Raw genomic sequence first — 18,643 nt, 5'->3', positions numbered from 1 at the left:
TGGTGTGGTCTGTCGCCTGGTCCACCAGCTGCTGCCTTGCCGGCCAGCTGCAGCCTTGCCCTCCCAGCTCCACAATCCGCCACCTCACTGGGTCCGCCAGCCACCGCCTTCCTGCGAGTCCGCTCTGCCCCACTGCCCATCTCTGTCCCTCCTACCGGGCTGGATGAATGTGTCTTCTTTAACTCCTTGGTTGTAGGACTTCCAGAAAGTTAGATTTTTTATCAGTTCTGGTTGCTTTTTGTTTTTAAATTGTTGTTGTCCTTATTTTGGTTGTGCGAGGAGGCACAGTGTGTCTACCTACACCTCCATCTTGGCTGGAAGTAGAGACAGAGTTTTCAATCAAACTAAACATAACATCTTGGCCTCAGTTGTGTTTTCGCTACAGACCCAGGAAAGCAGAACGATCCCACAGAACAACTCCTTGTGAAATTGGACAGAACAACTCCATGGCTGATATCAGGACCAAATGCAACAATCAGTTGCCCTACCTAGGCTAGGATCAAATACCCCTACCCTAACACCAACCAATCAGTAGAGACCATGATCCTAACTCTTTTAGTCACCATGATTAATGATTACAGGCCAGCACTTAATCCGCTGAGCCATACCAGCCAGGGCTAATGATTGTTTTCCTTATATAATCCACCGCCTGAAACCATTTGGAGAACCAGGTCTTTGAGCATGAGCTACCTGTAACTCCAGGCATAGCACCACCTCCTCAATAAATCCTTCCTTCCTTGACTGCACACTCCTGCTTGTGTCTTATTGGGCTTTGATGCTTGCAGGCAGATGGACCCCTTCAGTCCAGTCACAGCTATATTCTACATCTCCTTTTGTTTTGTTCTTTGTTGTATTTCCTAGTATGCGAATTGCAAGCACAAACTTGGGTGGTTTAGTGGGTTGAGTGCTGGCCTATGGACCAAAGGGTCGCAGGATCAGTTCCCAGTCAGGGCACATGCCTGGGGGGTGTGTGAGAGGCAACTAATCAATGTATCTCTCACACAGTGATGTTCCTCTCTTTCTTCCCTCCCCTCTCTCTGAAAGTAAATAAATAAAACCTTTTTTTTAAAAAAAGAAAAACCATGTTTCTTTATTTTCTTAAATGAAATTAAACTTGACTGAGCCCATGTCACATCAGGATGGTGTGAAAATTTAATCTCTCGATTTACTCCCCTTAATATCTCCAGATTATACACAGTATTTGGAGAGAACTTTCTAGTCTCCAGCCTGCATTGTTTAGTGCTGAGATTCCTGTGGTTGAAGACACAGAGCCATGAAGGGCAGGGGCGCTGTTTCTGCAGAGCATGGGAATCCCTGCTATGTTTGGGAACCTTAATGTCTGGTCTTTGTAACCAGACCATAGGTCCTGGAGCCTCTGCAGGGTGCTGCTGGGGGAATGAGGGCACACCAATTTACACTCTTCCCAGACTAAGCAAATCTCATCTTTTTTTCCTTCTACTTTTCCCTCTCAAATATCTAGCATAATTTTAGAGGCATGTCCTTCAAGTAGCTTCAGCTTTCCATTCTTTAGACATTCCAGACAAAGGAATACAAATGGCCTGGCTACCTGTTTGGAAGGAATAAAGCAGAATATGTAGGGCATCAGTATCTGCATAAAGTAACCTGTCATATCAATAAACTCTTCTGGGAAAAAAGGCAAACTTTGTCTTGCTGGTTTCAAAAGAGTCAAAGGAATTTGTTCACACCCTAGGTCAATATAGCCTGGGAGCCTGAGGGCCCAAAGTGTTCACTGGGAAGAGATTTGATGTCAGTGGCCATCCTCATGCCCTGGATGTCTTGCGTGGTTCCTGGGGAGTTGCAAGAAAAGGGGTGGTGGGTGGTGAGAGGAGCATAAACCCGAGATGTTTTTGCCATCCCGTAAAGGAAGAAAACTCATTCCCCGGTGTTCTCAGTAATGAAGGTCTACTGCCAGAAGTTATCAGTAAGAGTAAGTAAGAAAGAAAAAAGAAGTTGTGAGTAACAAAGGGAGGGAAAATTAACAAGTCCAATTAAAAAAAGCCATTTAAGAGACAAATTACATAGTTTTGTGTAGCTGTGGTTGGATTTAATTTGGTGGGGAGGGGCAATTGATTTGAATTGTGATAAATACAGGAATCTTATGAAAAAATTCAGAAATATAATTTCTGAGAAATATAAATGGGTGTTGTGCTCAATATTTAAAAGCCTGCCACTAGGAGGAGACAAATGAATTAAACATTATTTAATCTGCTCTTTAGAACACATTTCCAAAGTTAAGAAGAACCTCATGAAAAATACATTTAGTAGCAGAATTCTAGTAAAAGAGCCTTTAGTGATAGTAACATTTTGTTTTAAAAATGAACATTTTAAGTAAAGTTTATACTCATTAAGGCCTTTTCTTTTTTTCCTAATCCGTATCTTACTCTATTTTAGATCTGAAAGCTAAATGCTAGACCATTGGCTCTCAGAATTCAGCCACCTCAGAATCACCTGGAGGACGGATTGCTCAGCCCCAAACCCAGAGTTTCTGATCCAGCAGGTCTGGTATAGAGCAGGACAGGAAAACCTCCATTTCTAACAAGTCCCACGTGATGCTGATGCTGCTGGTCTGAGAAACAGGGTGCTAGATGACTACAGAAGTAAACCACTTGCCAACAAACAGATTCAATTCAATTTTGAAAACATACTAACTAAAGTATTCCAGTATGTTAGGATGTAACCTAGCATTGGAAGTAAGATTGAAATGATAATTTTTGGAGGGCTTTGAATGCAAACGAAAGCAATCCAATAGCAGCACAGTACCATTGGAAGCTATTGTGGTGTGTGTTTATGCAGTGGTGAAGTTAAGTGGCGCAGAGAAAGACTGAGGACAGACAGACCAGGTGGAGCCTACAGGGTCTTTCTCAACCAAGGGTACAGGTACCCTCTATCAGGGGTCTCCCTCCCCCCTCCCCGGTCATGGACGGGCACTGGTCTGGGACCAGTTAAAAATGGGGCGCACAGCAGCAGGTGAGCTTGAATGTGATGCACTTGGATCATCCTGAAACCATCCCCCTCACCACTGGCCATGGAAAAATTATCTTCCACGAAACTGGTCCCTGGTGCCAAAAAGGTTGGGGACTGCTGCCCTATATGAGGACCAGAAAAACATAGAAAATATTCCCAAAGCATCATTTTTGGTTCAATGACCAGTAACTAAAAGCATTCTTTTAATGTTAAGACAAAAATAGATGGAGGAGGGTGCAAAATCTACATTTTTTAAAGAGATTGTCCCCTAGGGGGTGCACCATTCCCAGAGGTACCGCAATACCAGGTGGATGCTAGCTGTGGGCGGAGCAACTCCTATTCCAGCTCCCTGCTCCAAAAATCCATTTAATATGTTGTCCTTGGATAGAGGATGTATCAGATGTTAAATTGATAAGAACAGGCACCTATGCTTGATCTTAGCCAAGGGGCTGAGAAGCAATTGCATAACATTTTTTAAAAAAGATTGTATTTATTTATTTTTTTAGACAGAGGGGAAGGGAGGGAGAAAGAGAGGAAGAGAAACATCAATGTGTGGTTGCCTCTTTCACGCCCTTTACTGGGAACCTGGACCTCGACCCAGGCATGTGCCCTGATTGGAAATCAGACCTTTTGTTCGCAGGCTGGCATTCAATCCACTGAGCCACTCCAGCCAGATGCAATTGCTTAACTTTAAAAAAAAATTATTTATTTATGTTTAGAGAGGGGGACAGGAGGGAGAGAAACATCCATTGGTTGCCTGTCAAATATCCCCACTGGGGACCAGGACCGCACGCAACCCAGGCATGTGCCCTGACTGGGGATGGAACTGTGACCCTTCAGTTCGCAGGATGACACGCAACCCACTGAGCCACACCAGCCAGGGCTGCGTAACTTAAAATTTTTTTTATTTATTTATTGATTTTTAGAGAGAGAGGAAGGAGGGTGTGAGAGAGAAACATGGATTTTTTGTTCGATTTATTTATGCATTCATTGGTTGATTCTTGTATGTGCCTTGACTGGGTTCGACCCTGCAAACTTGGCATGTGTGGATGATGCTCCAATCAACTGAATTACCAGGGGGCCAGGGCCTCTTCTATCAATTTTAAAAGTTATGCAGTTGTGGCCTTGGCTGGGTAGCTCCATTGGTTGGAATGTCCTCCTGATACATGATGGTTGAGGTTTCTATCCCATTGAAGGCACACACAAAAATCAACCAATGAATGCATAAATAAATGGAACAACAAATTCACGTTTCCCTTTCTCTCTTTTTCTCCTTTTCTCTCTCTCTTAAAGTCAAGAAAAAAATTTTAAATATATTTTATTAATTATCCTATTACAGTTGTCCCAATTTATCCTGCTTTATACCCCTCTTCCCAGGACCCCCCCCCCAATTCCCTCCAGCATTCCCCTTCCCCTTAGTTCCTGTCCCTGAGTCATGTATATAAGTTCTTTGGCTACTCAATTTCCTATACTGTTCTTAACATCCCCCTGCCTATGCTGTACCTACCAATCTGTACTTCTTAATCCCTGCATCCTTTCCCCCATTCTCCCCCTTCCCCTTCTGCCTTCCAAATGATAACCATCCAAAGACCTCCATATCTATGATTCTATTATGTTTGTTTGCTCAGCTTGTTTTTTAGATTTAATTGTTGATAGGTGTGAATTTATTGCCATTTTAATGTTCATAATTTTAATCTTATTTTTCTTGAATAAGTCCCTTTAACATTTCATTGAATAAAGGCTCAGTGATGATGAATTCCTGTAGCTTTACCTTGTCTGGGAAGCACTTTATCTCCCCTTTGATTCTAAATGATAGCTTTGCTGGATAGAGTAATTTAGGTTGTAGTTCCTTGCTTTTCATAACTTTGAATACTTCTTGCCAGTCCCTTCTTGCCTGCAAAGTTTCTTCAGACTGTGAACTCCTATCTGCTTTTCTCTTGCTTCTTTTAAGATTCTCTCTTTATATGTAATGCTTGGTATTTTAATTATGATGTGTGTTGGGATGGGCCTCTTTGAATCCATCTTGTTTGGGACTCTCTGTGCTTCCTGGACTTGCATGTCTAATTCCTTCACCAAATTAGGGGATTTTTCTTTCATTATTTTTTCAAATAGATTTTCAATTTCTTGCTCTCTCTCTCCTCCTTCCAGCACCCCTATAATTCTAATGTTGGTATGTGTGAAGTTGTCCCAGAGGCTCCTTACACTATCCTCAGTTTTTTTGGATTCTTTTTTCTTCTTTCTGTTCTGATTTTGTTTTTTTTTTCTTCCTTGTGTTCCAAATCATTGATTTGATTCTTGGCTTCATCTACTCTACAGTTGATTCCCTGAAAATTTTTCCTTATTTCACTTAGTGTAATATTTATTTCTGCCTGGGTCTTTTTTATGCTTTTGAAGTACCCAATGAGTTCCTTGAACAACCTAATAACCAGTGTTTTGAACTCTGCATCTGATAAATTGCTTATCTCCATTTTGTTTAATTCTTTGGCTGTAGTTTTGTTTTGTTCTTTCATTTCGGCCATATTTCTTTGTCTCCTCATTTTGGCAGCCTCCCTGTGTTTGTTTCTATGTATTAGGTAGAGCTGCTTTGACCGCCTGTCTTAATAGCATGACCTAATGTAGAAAAGTGCATCTGTAAGTTGGATGGGGCAGAGCCTTAGGTATTCACCAGGGCAGGGCAACCCGTGTGAACCAGGTTGATGGAGTCTCAGATATGGTGTTGCTGCTCTGTGGCTTTGTGTGGGAAAGGGCTCAGAAAAGGGACAATGGCTGCTGCCTGGCCTCTGGAGTTTTATCCAGGAGTAAGCTTTCCCCCGGCACACACCATGATGCCAGATACTTTGGTTTGTCCCCGTATGCCACTGGTGCCTCCAGCTGTACCCTGGTGCTGGAGCCCAGAGGGATTGAGTCTGTGTAAGTCCTAAGTCTGTTTTGGGCCCTTTAAGAGGAGACTCCTGAAAATTTTGCAGTTTCTTTTGGCATCCCAACCCTCACTGGTTTTCATAGCCAAAAGTTATGGGGGTTTATCTTCCTGGCACTGGAACCGGGCTGGGGCGCCTGGTCTGGGACTGGGATCCCTCACTCCCATGATATCCTTCCTGATTTTTATCCATCACAAGGGGTGTGGACTGCTTATTCCCTGTCTCCACCCCTCCTACCCTTCTGAATGAATGTGACTTCTTTAATTCCTTGGTTATTGGACTTCTATACAGCTTGATTTTCTGATGATTCTGGGTAATAGTTGTTTTGTAATGTAGTTGTAATTTTTGCTGTGGTTGTGCAAGGAGGCAAGCTTGTTTACCTATATCTCCATCTTGACAAGAAGTCAAAACTTTAAAAAATAAAGTTGATAGGAGTCTACCAAGATATTTCTTGAAAGTGGTTAGAGAAAAATTTAAAAGCTGCTTAGGGCTACATTCCCCAAGGGTACCCTCCTCCACACAGTCTCCATTTTCTCTACAGTAAGAGGTACTTTCATGAAAAAGTTTGAGAAATGCTGGTGTAGCTCAAAAGCAAATGGTAGCTTGCAACATCATGGTAACATTTGTAGTTAGAGAAGTGCCCCCATGATTTGTAGTTAGGTTTCAGCAGCCCTTATGATGATGAGATTGAATTGGCTCCTAGTTAGAAGAAGTAGCATGAAGGGAAGAGAGAGAAGAGGAGCAGATAAGAGAAAAATTCGAATTACTACAGTTTAGAGCCTAGATGACTCCCATAAGATTGTCAGCTGATTTCTCAAGAGACATTTTGTAGGCCAGGGGATTTGGCATAATATATTCAAACTGATGAAAAGCAAAGAACTACAACTAAGATTACTCTACCCAGCAAAGCTACCATTTAGAATCAAAGGGCAGATAAAGACCTTCCCAGGCAAGAAAAAGCTAAAGGAGCTCATCACCACCAAACTAGTATTACATGAAGTGTTAAAGAGTCTTCTTTAAGGAGAAGGAAAAAATATGAACAATAAAATGTCAATAAATACAACACTATCGACAATTGAATCTGAAAAACAAAATAAATGAACAAGCAGAACAGAAAGAGACAGAGATGCAGAGAACATTGTGATGGTTGCCAAATGTGACCAGCATTCGGGATTTGAGGGGTTGGATGAAAAGGTGAAGGGGTTGAGAAGTACAGATTGGTAGTAACAGAATAGTCATGGAGACGTAAAGTAGAGCAAAAGGAATATAGTTGATAATGTTCTAATAACCATGTATAGTGCCAGATGGGTACAAGATTTACTGGGATGATCACTTAGTAAGTTATATAACGTTTCATCACTGGGGCATACACCTGAAACTAATACAATATTGTTTGTCAACTGTAATTTAAAAATTAAAAATGATTTAAAAGAAAAAAGAAGAAGCAATAGGACTTGGGTGACTATGTAAATGAGGAGGCCAAACAGAGAAAGACGTTTTAAAAATCTCCCACTTCTGAGCCTGTGAGTCAGTGTGGAAGTATGCTGTGGGTGACCTGAGGTAGAGCCTCAGCTGCTCGGTCCAAACAGATAAAAGAGTGATTAAGCAGGCCAGTGGTTCTCAAGTGCGGTTCCAAGACCTGCATAGTCAGCATTGCCTGGGATTTGTTACAATGCCAATTCTCAGGCCCTACCCCAGACTACTAAATCAGAAATGCTGGGAATGGGGCCCCGCAATCTGTGCTTTAGCAAACTCTCTCGGTGATTCTGACTCACAATTCAGTTAAAAATTGAGCTAGGCCAGTTATATTTCTTTTTTTCCTTTCAAGAATTTTAAGTGGGATACATAGGGAGAATCAGTCTGTTGATTGTGGGGAGAGACGCTAAAAGTTGGTTATAGAGTGACTGTGAATAAGCTGGAATTATGACTAAGCAGAAACCGTAACTAAACGTAGTTGTTGGCTGGTGGCAGTAAAGACAGGGAAGAACGGTGACACCCTATGGTTGGGGATTAAAGCATCTCTGCCGCAGCCAGGAGGGACAAGTTAACCCAGTCTTTAGGTGGGCATGGAATTTGTCCAGTTCCATGTTCATTTTAGTTCCCAATTGAAGCCTGATCATATTGCTATTCTTAGGTTCCTATGATATTCTTATCTCTTTTATTGTCATGTGTGTCCTTAAAATAGATAGACTTCCCATTAGCTGAGGTGACCTGAGTGAATCTGTATTCCTAAAACATAAAAAGCTGATAAAGCTCCAAAGTAGATGGAGCAAAACTTTAAATTAATAAAAAGAATTGCTTTTTAAAAAAATATGGGCACTTTAAATTAAAATATATATATATACCATCCTAACCATTTTAAAGTATACAGTACAGTTAAGTATATTCACATTGTTGTGAAACCAATTTCCAGATATTTTTCATCTTGCAAGGAATTACTTTTTAAAAAATTACTTTTTTTATGAGATGTATTTTAATGCTATCACCTTTCCCCTTGTACAACTGAACGATTTCCAAGCTGAACCATCAAGTCTGATGCTCAGGTTCATACTCGGAGTTTGTTTTTTGTTTGTTTGTTGTATTTTGTTTACTTTTTGGCTTCCTTATGCAGGTCGTCACTCTGAAAAACTACTGTTACTTTTTCAGCTGCAGTGTATCTTGACCTCTCATTTCGTTCGGGTGATGCCCTCTGATCCAGGTCTAAATGTCCCACCCTTAGACCTGAACATCTTTTCTTTTTCTAATTTTTATTTATATGTTTCACATGTTTCCTATTGTTAATCAAGCAATTACAATCGTGCAATTCAGGTAGAGTTGTAAGCATAAAAGATTCCATCAACTGTTGGTAAGTGAGGCGGTAGCCTCACCTGGCTTCCTCAATACCTTAGACAGGACCCTACTTCGCCTGGATCCTGCACCTCACATCTGGTAAAAGAGGGGTTAAATTAGATGAGATAATCTCCCAATTTTTTTCCATCCCTGAATTGCTTATATCATTATATTTTGCTTTATCATCTTGATGGTATTTCCCTTTATTCTATTTATAAAATATTACTTAAATGGCTTGAGGCCTTGTAGAATTAACATTTTATTACCATTAAATTACAAAAAAAAAAGAAGTCACCCCTGGCCAGGTAGCTCAGTTGGTTAGACATCATCCAGATATGCCAAGGCTGTGGGTTCGATCCCGTGTCAAGGCATATACAAGAATCCACAAATGAATGCACAAATAAGTGGAACAGCAAGTCAATGTCTCCCTCCCTCTCCCTCCCTCTCTCTCAAATAAATAAATAAATAAATTTAAAAAGAAGTGGAAGTTCTAAGAATAAAACTGTTATACTTAGGATGTTACAAATATTTTAACTTGTTATGACAGTTTGGCTTGTATTAGAACATACCACACCTTATCAAACCCCACACTCTTCCTTTTGACCCACCAGTTAACCCTCTTGTTCTAACGAAGCCAATCTATTGAAACTCTACATCCTGCCTTTTTTTTTCTTTTTGCCACTGGGTCTTTGCTGATGTCATTTGCCCCACCAGGGTGACTTTTGCTCCTTCTCAGTCAATGCCCATTACATTACTTCTGTTACTCCAAGAAACTTGTCCTCACTCACTCTGATCTTACATTCATTCATCAAACCCACATTCTGAGTGCTTAATATTTGCTAAGGCCTCCCTCCACTTCTTATATGAATTTCTGTATGCAACTTTAAATTCTATCGTGCATATTCTGCTTTGTGTTTGTTAGTTTGCATATGCATATATTTTTTTTCACTTTGATTTCAGTTGCCTTGAGTTAATCTTTGGGCTTCTTTGTACAGTGTTGTGGGTTCATTAAAGTTATTGAATGAATGGATGGATAAGTGAATTAAATAATGGGAAACTAGTTTAATTTAACTCAGGGGAATTTGAGGGAAACACTTAACTAGAATTTACAAGTCATTCTAAGTCCAAACAGCTTTGAGGATTACATTGTAACTGATCCCATTGAGATGCTTCTGTCTGCACTGTGCACTCCTCTGTAAGTATTTTGATTGGGACCACTCTTTTTTTTTAATTTATTGACTTTTTCAGAGAGAGAGAGAAAGGAAGAGATATTCAGATGAGAGAGAGAGAGAGAGAGAGAGAGAAGAGAGAAACATCGATTTATTTTTCCACTTATTTATGCATTCATTAGTTGTTTCTTGAATTTGCCCTGACTGGGGATGGAACCCACAACATTGGTGTATTCGGATGATGCTCTTATCAGTTGAGCTACCCTTCCAGGGTCAGGATCACTCATTTTTGACCCTTACTTTTTCACCGTTAACATTATTTCTTATCTACAGAAGTGAGCTGACCCAATGACTGATACACGTTAAGTATTCAAGGACTCAGTAATTGAAGTAGTCTCACCTACATAGACTTTAGCATTAACGCAATTCTGAGTGTACAGTTCATACTTAATAAATGCTTCTCAAGTAGATGAATAAAATGTTTTTCCCTCAGAAGAAAGAGACCTTATTAAGAGTCAGCACTTCTCAGTATGGTACTGGACCCCTTACATTAGAATCACTTGGGATGTTTGTTAAAAAATATAGATTCTTTAGCCACATCACAGACCTACTGGAATCAGAATTTTGTGGGGATGAGATTGGGTGGATAGGAGGTATAAGGGCCCAAAATACACACTTTTAACAAGTGCCTCAGATGATATTGATACTCTTACAAATTGGAGCACCAGTGCCTAAGGTTCAAGGTCAGAGTAACAAATAGGACCCAGAAAGGGAGCAGACCAAGCATGGACTTTAGAGCCAGACTGCACAGACTCATCAAACTCTACCACTTTCTAAATGCAAGTTCTGGGCATGCTATTCAACCCCCTTGTGCCTCAGTTTCCTCATCCACAATATGATGTAATTATGCTTTAGGTTGTGAGAATTAAATGGGTCAGTTACATGTAAAGTGCTTGGAACAGAGCCTGACAGTGTAAGCACTATGTGTATGTTTGCCATTATCAGAATTATAAGTATCCACTTTCCAGCAAAAATAGTACATTTCTCTATAAAACCTGTCTTGGTATAGAAAACCTAACCCGCAGAGTTCGTTCGTTCTTCCTTTCTTTTTTTCTGTTTTGCAGACGTAGACACGTCAAACCAGGATATTGCGTTATTGCAGGTAAACCTGCACAACGAAAACTTACATCTTTTACCACATGCTGATGAGCCAGGGATCAGCACTCAGTCTTTTGTACAACTTCCCCATAATTAAAATCACATGAAAAGGGCAGGGATTCAAAATGTGAGTCCAGCATGTTTTCTTGCTTGCCAGAAAGTGTTTGTGCAACTACAAAGGGTAACAAAACACAAAGCCTATTGTAGCAGCAATCCTGCGGCCAAGTCATCTCCTGTCCCAAGTCTCTGTGGAGACCATGCTGACTTCAGGGCCTCTTCTTCCTTCCTACCCTTGTCTCCGGGAGTTCTGCTAGCCTCTGACAGATAGAAAACATTCCCAAGACCAACCAAGAGAGTCCCTCCCATTTTTGAGCGAGATGAGTTTTGACAACTGGTTCCTGGAACACAGATCCTTAATGGCAGGTGTGCTTGGGAAGTTCAAGGACAGTTTTTCCACAATGGGCTCCTTGTTGTTATATGAAGTCTGTCCAGAAAAAGTACAGCCATTGTTAATATAATGAGAACGGTTTGCATGACAGCAATGTAACCTGGCAGCCAAGGAGAGTGGACTGGAATGTGCATGCATGAACAATGACGACTGCACTGCACTAGTCAGTGGGGGCAGTAGACACTGTTGAGTGAGCATGTGTATTGTGTGGCCATTGCATTCAAAATGAGCGAGTAGAACAGTGAATCTGCATCAAATTTTGCATTAAACTTTAACATTCTTCTGCAGAAACTATTTGGATGATTCAGGAGGCTTTTGGGGATGATGCAATGAGTGCAGCACAAATAAACGTGTGCCACAAACGCTTCAAAAATGGTCAAGAATCTATTGAAAGTGATGCACGTTCTGGAAGACCTGCAGTAAGCAGAACACCTGAGAATGTTGAACGTGCACGGGCTGCAATCAACAAAGATCGGTGGCTGACAGTGTGAGAACTAGAAGCTGATCTGGGGATTCCAGAAACTACTGTGTCCAAGATTTTGATGCAGGATCTTGGCATGAAACGTCTCGTGGCAAAATTTGCTTTGCGGATTCTGCTACCAGAGCAGAAGGAACATTGTGCTGCAGGTGCTAATGACGCTGCGAGAACTGTGCCTACTTTGGACGGGGACTGAGGTGTCATTGTCCTATATACACTCTTTCTTGTATCTTGTATGTTCTTCAATAAATGTCTTTATTTTTCATATTACATGGCTGGATACTTTCTGGGCAGACCTCGTATATATCCAGACTGGATATGATTAATTGAGACTTAAAATTAGATTTTCTTCTTGTCATGTGACTCCTAGAAAGTTGCTTAACATTGGAATTTTTATTTCCCTATTTGTAAAAAGGAACTTACATTAAATGTTAGTGGCAGCTATAACTTCTAAGACAATTTAATATAACTCCTTAAATTTTTTAAAAGAGGCCGGATCCAGAGAGGTTGAAGAACTTACTTAAAGTCAAAGGGTTGGGTCAGGAATAACGCTTGTGCAATTTAGTTAATTTTGCGATCAACAAAGGGATGAAATTGGGGAATTTTGCTTGAAGATTAAAATGCATTGGTAATTTACTTTTTGGTGTATTTCTGACAATCTAACTACTGAATAAAAACATAAAGAACTGTCTTCTAGTATTTCATCTAATGAGAATATAATAAAGCTTTGGTATTAAACATAAGTTATAGAATTGTTAAAATTTCTTTTGAATATATATGTTTTAAAATAATTTGAGATCATTATTTTAACTGATATATTAATGAATTGATTCCTTTAAAGTTGCAAGAACAGTACAAAGAATCCCAAGTCTTCACATTATAACATTATATATATGTCTATGTACACTTTCTATATATACTTTTTTTTTTTGAGCCATTTAAGAGTAACTTGTAGACACGATGGCCTTCTAACCTTAATTCTTAAGTGTGGAAAAAAATACCACACCCAGTAACTGTAGAGTAATCCAGTATCGGTCTTTTCAGCAACACCCACTCAGACAGATAATAATCGTGGTTGATAGCATCATTTTTAAATTTTAGCACCTTCTGACTTGAACAATGGTAGATAGAAATCTACCTGTAAAACCAATTAATATAGTCTTTTCATCCAACAGATATTTACTAAAGAGTACATTGGTGCCCTAGTGGATGGAAGAATAAAATGTCCATATTTTGTTCATTTGAGCGTTGCTGAGCTCAACAAAGCATCTCTCTCTCTCTTTTATGCCCGATTTCCCCCTTAAACACTGAAGCATTTTCTTTTAGAATGAGAAGAGGATTTAAAATGAAACGGCATTTGCTCACAGATTAAGGATCAAAGGATCAAATCAGAGATGTGACGTGACCATTCTGACCTCTCCAAGGGTTGTCTTGTTTTCTGCAGTGTTAGCTGTTTCTGTTTTTGTTGAAGTTGGAATGAAATTTGAGGGTATCTAATAGGTCTTTAGGAAGTTTCCCTGTCTTGCTCCTTTTGACTCTTCTTCCAAATGCTGTTAACATTCAGTGGATGCTGGCAGTACTAAGGAAACTCATGTCACCTTGAATACACATTCTTTGTCGATCTCCACATGAATCTTGATTACTCTGGCATTAATAGCCATAGATATTGTGAGATCATATTGAGGGTACAGTGGACAATCAACACAGGTGCCCTTATGCCAAAGCTACCACAGGATCTCTGAGTAGCAAAAGAGGGGACAAAGGGTCGATAATAACACTCGGTGTTTAGTCAGGTATACTAGATTTCCGGTGCTATCTTTTGTGAACAAAGCGCCCTTGTGTAGCAAGCTTGTTGTTTTTGATCATCACTACGTACAACAATGTAAATAATCAGAGAGCAAAATGTCCTGCCATAAGCCAAGCTCATCTTTACGAGCAAGAGAGTTTTATAGTAACATTTTTAAAGCAACAACCAGGACTTTATTCCTGATTTTAAGCACAAACATTTGGAACACACTTATTTCTCATATTTACAAGGACAATTTTCTGAAAGATAGCTAAACTTCAGTTATAACCTCATCTCCTGTGCTCCCTGACATAAACAGCTTCTTTCCAGAAGAATAGAACATGACTTACTGATTAGTAACGCCTCGTACTGTGTGGGTACCTCCATCTTTCTGGCCAGTGTGGCTTTGGTAATTAAAGTCTGAAAAAAATACTTTATAATGTGAACACGAGTAAAATGCACTTTGTTGCACTGATAGTCAAAACATAAAAAAGGTAAAAAAATAAAATAAAAAAAGTCCAACTAACCTTAGTGCCTGCTGTAGAAATGTAGAGTCAGTGAATATTTATTGAGTTCCTCTGGTACATGATACTATGTATTCATGAGTGTGGAAATAACTTTAAAAGCTGATGACGCAAGTTGATTAGATTACGCTATGATTTATTAAGCTGTGATTTTCCCACAAGATAATGTTTCTTTTCATATTTTGCATGATACAGAATTGCAACTAGTTAAGAATAATAGCATTCGACATTAACCAGAAATTCTCCAGTATGAAAAAATAAAGTGTAATTAAGTAGTTGTCATTGGATGCTTCTCTTACTTTGTTTCATCTTATTCTTTGAAATGATATCTTTACTGTAAGGAATGAACACCACTGAGTATCATCTTAACTGAATTCTCTCAGTTACATTTATTTTCGCAGGTATCAGCCCACATACCTGGGATGGGTTTTAAACAAATTTACCCCCTTTTTTAAGGAGGGAGGTACTTGCTTTAGTGGCACAGGGCTCCTACAATGATTCTTCACAATTTTGTAAGTGGAAGTTTCTCTGGCAGATGAGGAGCATGGATGGGCATCAACTTTAGGTACACTTCAGGAAGAAGAAACAATATTTTATTTACATTATGCTAAATTAACAGCACCTATCCATTTTTCATGAACTTGTGTTCCACAAAACACTGCCCAGCATCTGATAAACAACTTGAGAGTATGGGACCATGTGTAACTTATTATCGCGTTCTTTGGCATCAAGCACAAAACAGCACACATTGTAGGAAATCCGTACGTACTTGACAAATTGGAAAATTCCAGTTTGCAGGTAAAAATTTAGTACATAAGGGCAAAAAGGAATTGACTTGGGGAAACAAAGAAACCTCAGTCTTCTAACGTTCCTAACATTTAAACCTCATATATTTCCATTGAGAAATTTATTACCTAGTCATTTTAGATTTCTTATGTGTTTTTGCATTTGAGAGTATTGAAGTTCCATTTGGAAAAATAGCAAAGGAGGTGCTGCACTAATTGTGGGGACGTGGGGATGGGCGCCAGGAGTCTCTCAGAGCACTTAATTATGTCGGGGCTAACTTTCCGTTCTCAGATGTTTCACATCCTGGGTTAGTCACGAGATCGGAAGTCCCCAAATGACAACTTATAATATAAAACTTAAATATAAGTGCCTTTTCATTAAAGACATGAATGAAGGAAAAGGCCTCATGATCTTTGAGTGAGTTCTTGAAGAGGCCCCAGCTGCTTAATTTGTAAAATGAGAAAGTTGAAAGAAAAAAAAAGAAACAACCCCCACCCCCCCTCAAAATTTAAAAAGAGATAGTTGGATTGGGTAATACGAGGTCCCTCCCACACAGCTTCTTTATGCTTTTTGAGGAACAAAAATGCTGTCTCATGGCTGAAACAAGGAACTGACAAAAACCAGCTACTGTGAAAATCATGATAAGGATGATGGTGTTATAATACAGATATCGCCATCCAGCAGTGTGAATCGGTGGATTTCCATACGGCTGTACCGGGAGCTCTGTTATTTACCTGGTATCATCTACGGTTATAACATTTTGTCCATATTTGCCTTTGAAGGGATTTGCTGTGTTCTAGAGATGGGCTGACTACACAATAATGTGGTGGTCAGGACATTTTTATTCTAGTCTTCGGTCCCAGCTCTCTGAGCTTCTTTCTTTCTGCAAGTTATGACTCAGCTATTTACACACTGGTGTTTCCCACTATATTGTAAGTGCCTGTGGGCAGAGATCACACCCCATTCATGTCTAGATCCCATTCTACCTTGCGTGGTGCTTTACAGATAGTAGGTACTCAATGTCATTAGAATGATCTCTTCATCTGTAAAATAAGAATGAAACCTAGTTTTTTAAAAATATATTTTATTATTGTTCAATTACAGTTGTTTGCATTTTCTCCCCACCCCTTCCCCCCACCCCATCCAAACTCACCTCCCTCCCTTGCTTCCACCCTTCCGCTTGGTTTCATCCCTGTGTCCTTTATAGTAGTTCCTGAAAACCCTTCTCCCCACTGTCCCCTCCCCATTCCCCTCTGGCTATTGTTAGATTGTTCTTAACTTCAATGACTCTGGGTATATTTTGTTTGCTTTTTTCTTTTGTTGATTATGTGAAACCTAGTTTTTAATGGCATTTTACATTAAAGACTATAATATTCATATAGTATCTACCACCCAAAGTATATTCTTTTCCTTGTGCTCATTAAGCTTTTCACCCTTTTTTTAGGGATCAGATCAGGTTCATCCTTTTCCATGAAGCACTAACTGGTTGTTACAGCCTGGGAAGATGGCTTCTTATTTTTTGCTCTACTCAGGTGGCTTAGCATATTGGGTTACATATTGGGTCTACATCACATTAAATTGTAAGCTTTTCACAGGGAAGAAAAATTCAGTGTCTCCTTGTACTCTGTAAGCATGCTGTCTTCTCAACAAAGGTGCTAAATAAATATTTGTATGTGATAAATATATGTGAAGGCCATAGCGATCGTTATGATCAATAATTTGTGATCTACTGTTAAGGTAACTGCTTACAGCAAACCCCGGAGTATGTTAACCGTATGTTTTGCTCCTGTGTTCCTTGGCACAGACCTCTCCTCCAGGTGCCTGCAGCCCGTCTCAGCTCATACCCAGGCAGAGCCTCCCATGTGTCTAATTGTCTTAGTTTTCCTGGAAGTCAGGGGATTTGGCGGAAGAGCAAATGTTTAAAAAAAGAAATAAAGAAAATCAAAATGGTTTTCCATGTGTTAATTGTGAACATATTGTACAAAGGGTAACCAAAGAATAGACCAGTAGATTTTGAGGCCACTATACCTCATGGGATAATCTGGATACATACAATTGAAAATATGTAATAATGTATAATATAGAAATATAAATGTAATATAGCATATGTAAACCATTGTATCTCTATACTCAGAGCCAAAGCTAGTCAAAGAAAGCCTGAGGGAAGGAGAGAGGCAAAAAGAGGAGGGAGAAAGGAAAGAAGGAAAAAAAGGCAGGATGAAATGGGTACTAGGGAGGAGGGACAGAGCTAAGTGAAGTTTTGGGGCGAGTGTGGATGACCTTTGAGCGGTATATTTAGCAGTCTGCATTACCAGAGGGGAGCTCACCCTCCACAGCAGATTAAGAAAATGGTTTAATAAGGAGGAAGAGGTAAATTCATTAGGAGCCTTGAGACACAGTCTAGCCCTGACTGGTGTGGCTCAGCGGATTGAGTGCCAGCCTGTGAACTAAGGGTTCGCCTGGGTTGTGGGCCAGGTCCCCAATGGGGGGTGCATGAGAGGCAATCACACATTGATATTTCTCTCCTTCTCTTTCTCCATCTCTTCCCCCTTTAAAAATAATAAAATCTTAAAAAAAAAGACTCAGTATAGATCATGTACAGTTTCTACAGTTTCTGTGTGGAGCTGCTTTAAAGGTTTACGAAAAAGGACTTACAACGTATTCAAAACAGTGCTTGAGGAAGATGAATTGTGCTACAATAATGCTAATAGCTAATACTGAACACTGACTATATGCTAGGTGCATATAGTATGTAAGGGCTTTACATATTGGCCCGTTTAATCTTAAAACAATCCTGTGAAGGAGACAAAGGTATCTCTGTAGTACAGGCAAGGATATTGAGGCAAAGACCTGTTGAAGTAGGTCCCATTGCTCTAAATAGCAGACCTGGAATGTAAACTCCAGCAGTCTGATTCTAAAGCTGGTGTTCCCTCCTGCCAGGTGACAGGGTCTCCCTTTCCCTAGAGCTATTCGCCTATATGAGAAAGAGCTAGGAGGTTCCTCTGGAGGTTGTAGTAGTCTGAAGCAGAAAGTGATTAGACCCTGAACTTCGACGGTGATTACAGGAAAAGCAAGGAAAGGATGAAACTGAGAAAAATTTTCATTGGAGAACTAATCAGACTTGCTAGATATATTTGAAAATGGAGATGAGAGAGATTAGGCAGGTAAGGATGGTACCTGTTTATATTATTTTGTCCCCAAAATATTTACTGAATACTTACTATGTGGCAGGAGCTGTTAGGAGCTAGGGAAGAAATAGTAAACCAAATCGGCAAATCCCTACATGAATGGAGCAAGATCGTGTTATTAGTAAAAAAAAAAAAAAAAAAGGTTATATATGCACAGACTTTGTCTAGAAGAGAACGCAACGAACTGGCAACACGGGTCGTTTCAGTGGAAACAAGCTGGAGGCAGGGGCACGGATGGGAGGGGAACCTCAAGTATTACGCCTGTTGGATTTTAACATATGGCTGTGTTATTTCAAAGTTACTGATACTATTTTTTAATACTGAGTAATAAGAGTGTGCGCTGTCTACTAAGACATATGTGTATGTATGTACAT

The 18,643-nt window shown here is 39.8% G+C and overlaps 1 non-coding gene across 1 annotated transcript; it reads right to left on the bottom strand.

Moving 5' to 3' along the window:
* Positions 1 to 3,255: 3,255 nt before the first annotated feature.
* On the bottom strand, positions 3,256 to 3,446 carry LOC112297441 (U2 spliceosomal RNA). The gene has a single exon (XR_002974022.2). It is a non-coding gene; the product is annotated as a U2 spliceosomal RNA (small nuclear RNA).
* Between the last annotated feature and the right edge of the window lie 15,197 nt (positions 3,447 to 18,643).

Source organism: Desmodus rotundus, chromosome 11 (assembly GCF_022682495.2).
Source record: "Desmodus rotundus isolate HL8 chromosome 11, HLdesRot8A.1, whole genome shotgun sequence".
NCBI lineage: Eukaryota > Metazoa > Chordata > Mammalia > Chiroptera > Phyllostomidae > Desmodus > Desmodus rotundus.
This window is presented reverse-complemented; position numbering and strand designations above follow the sequence as displayed.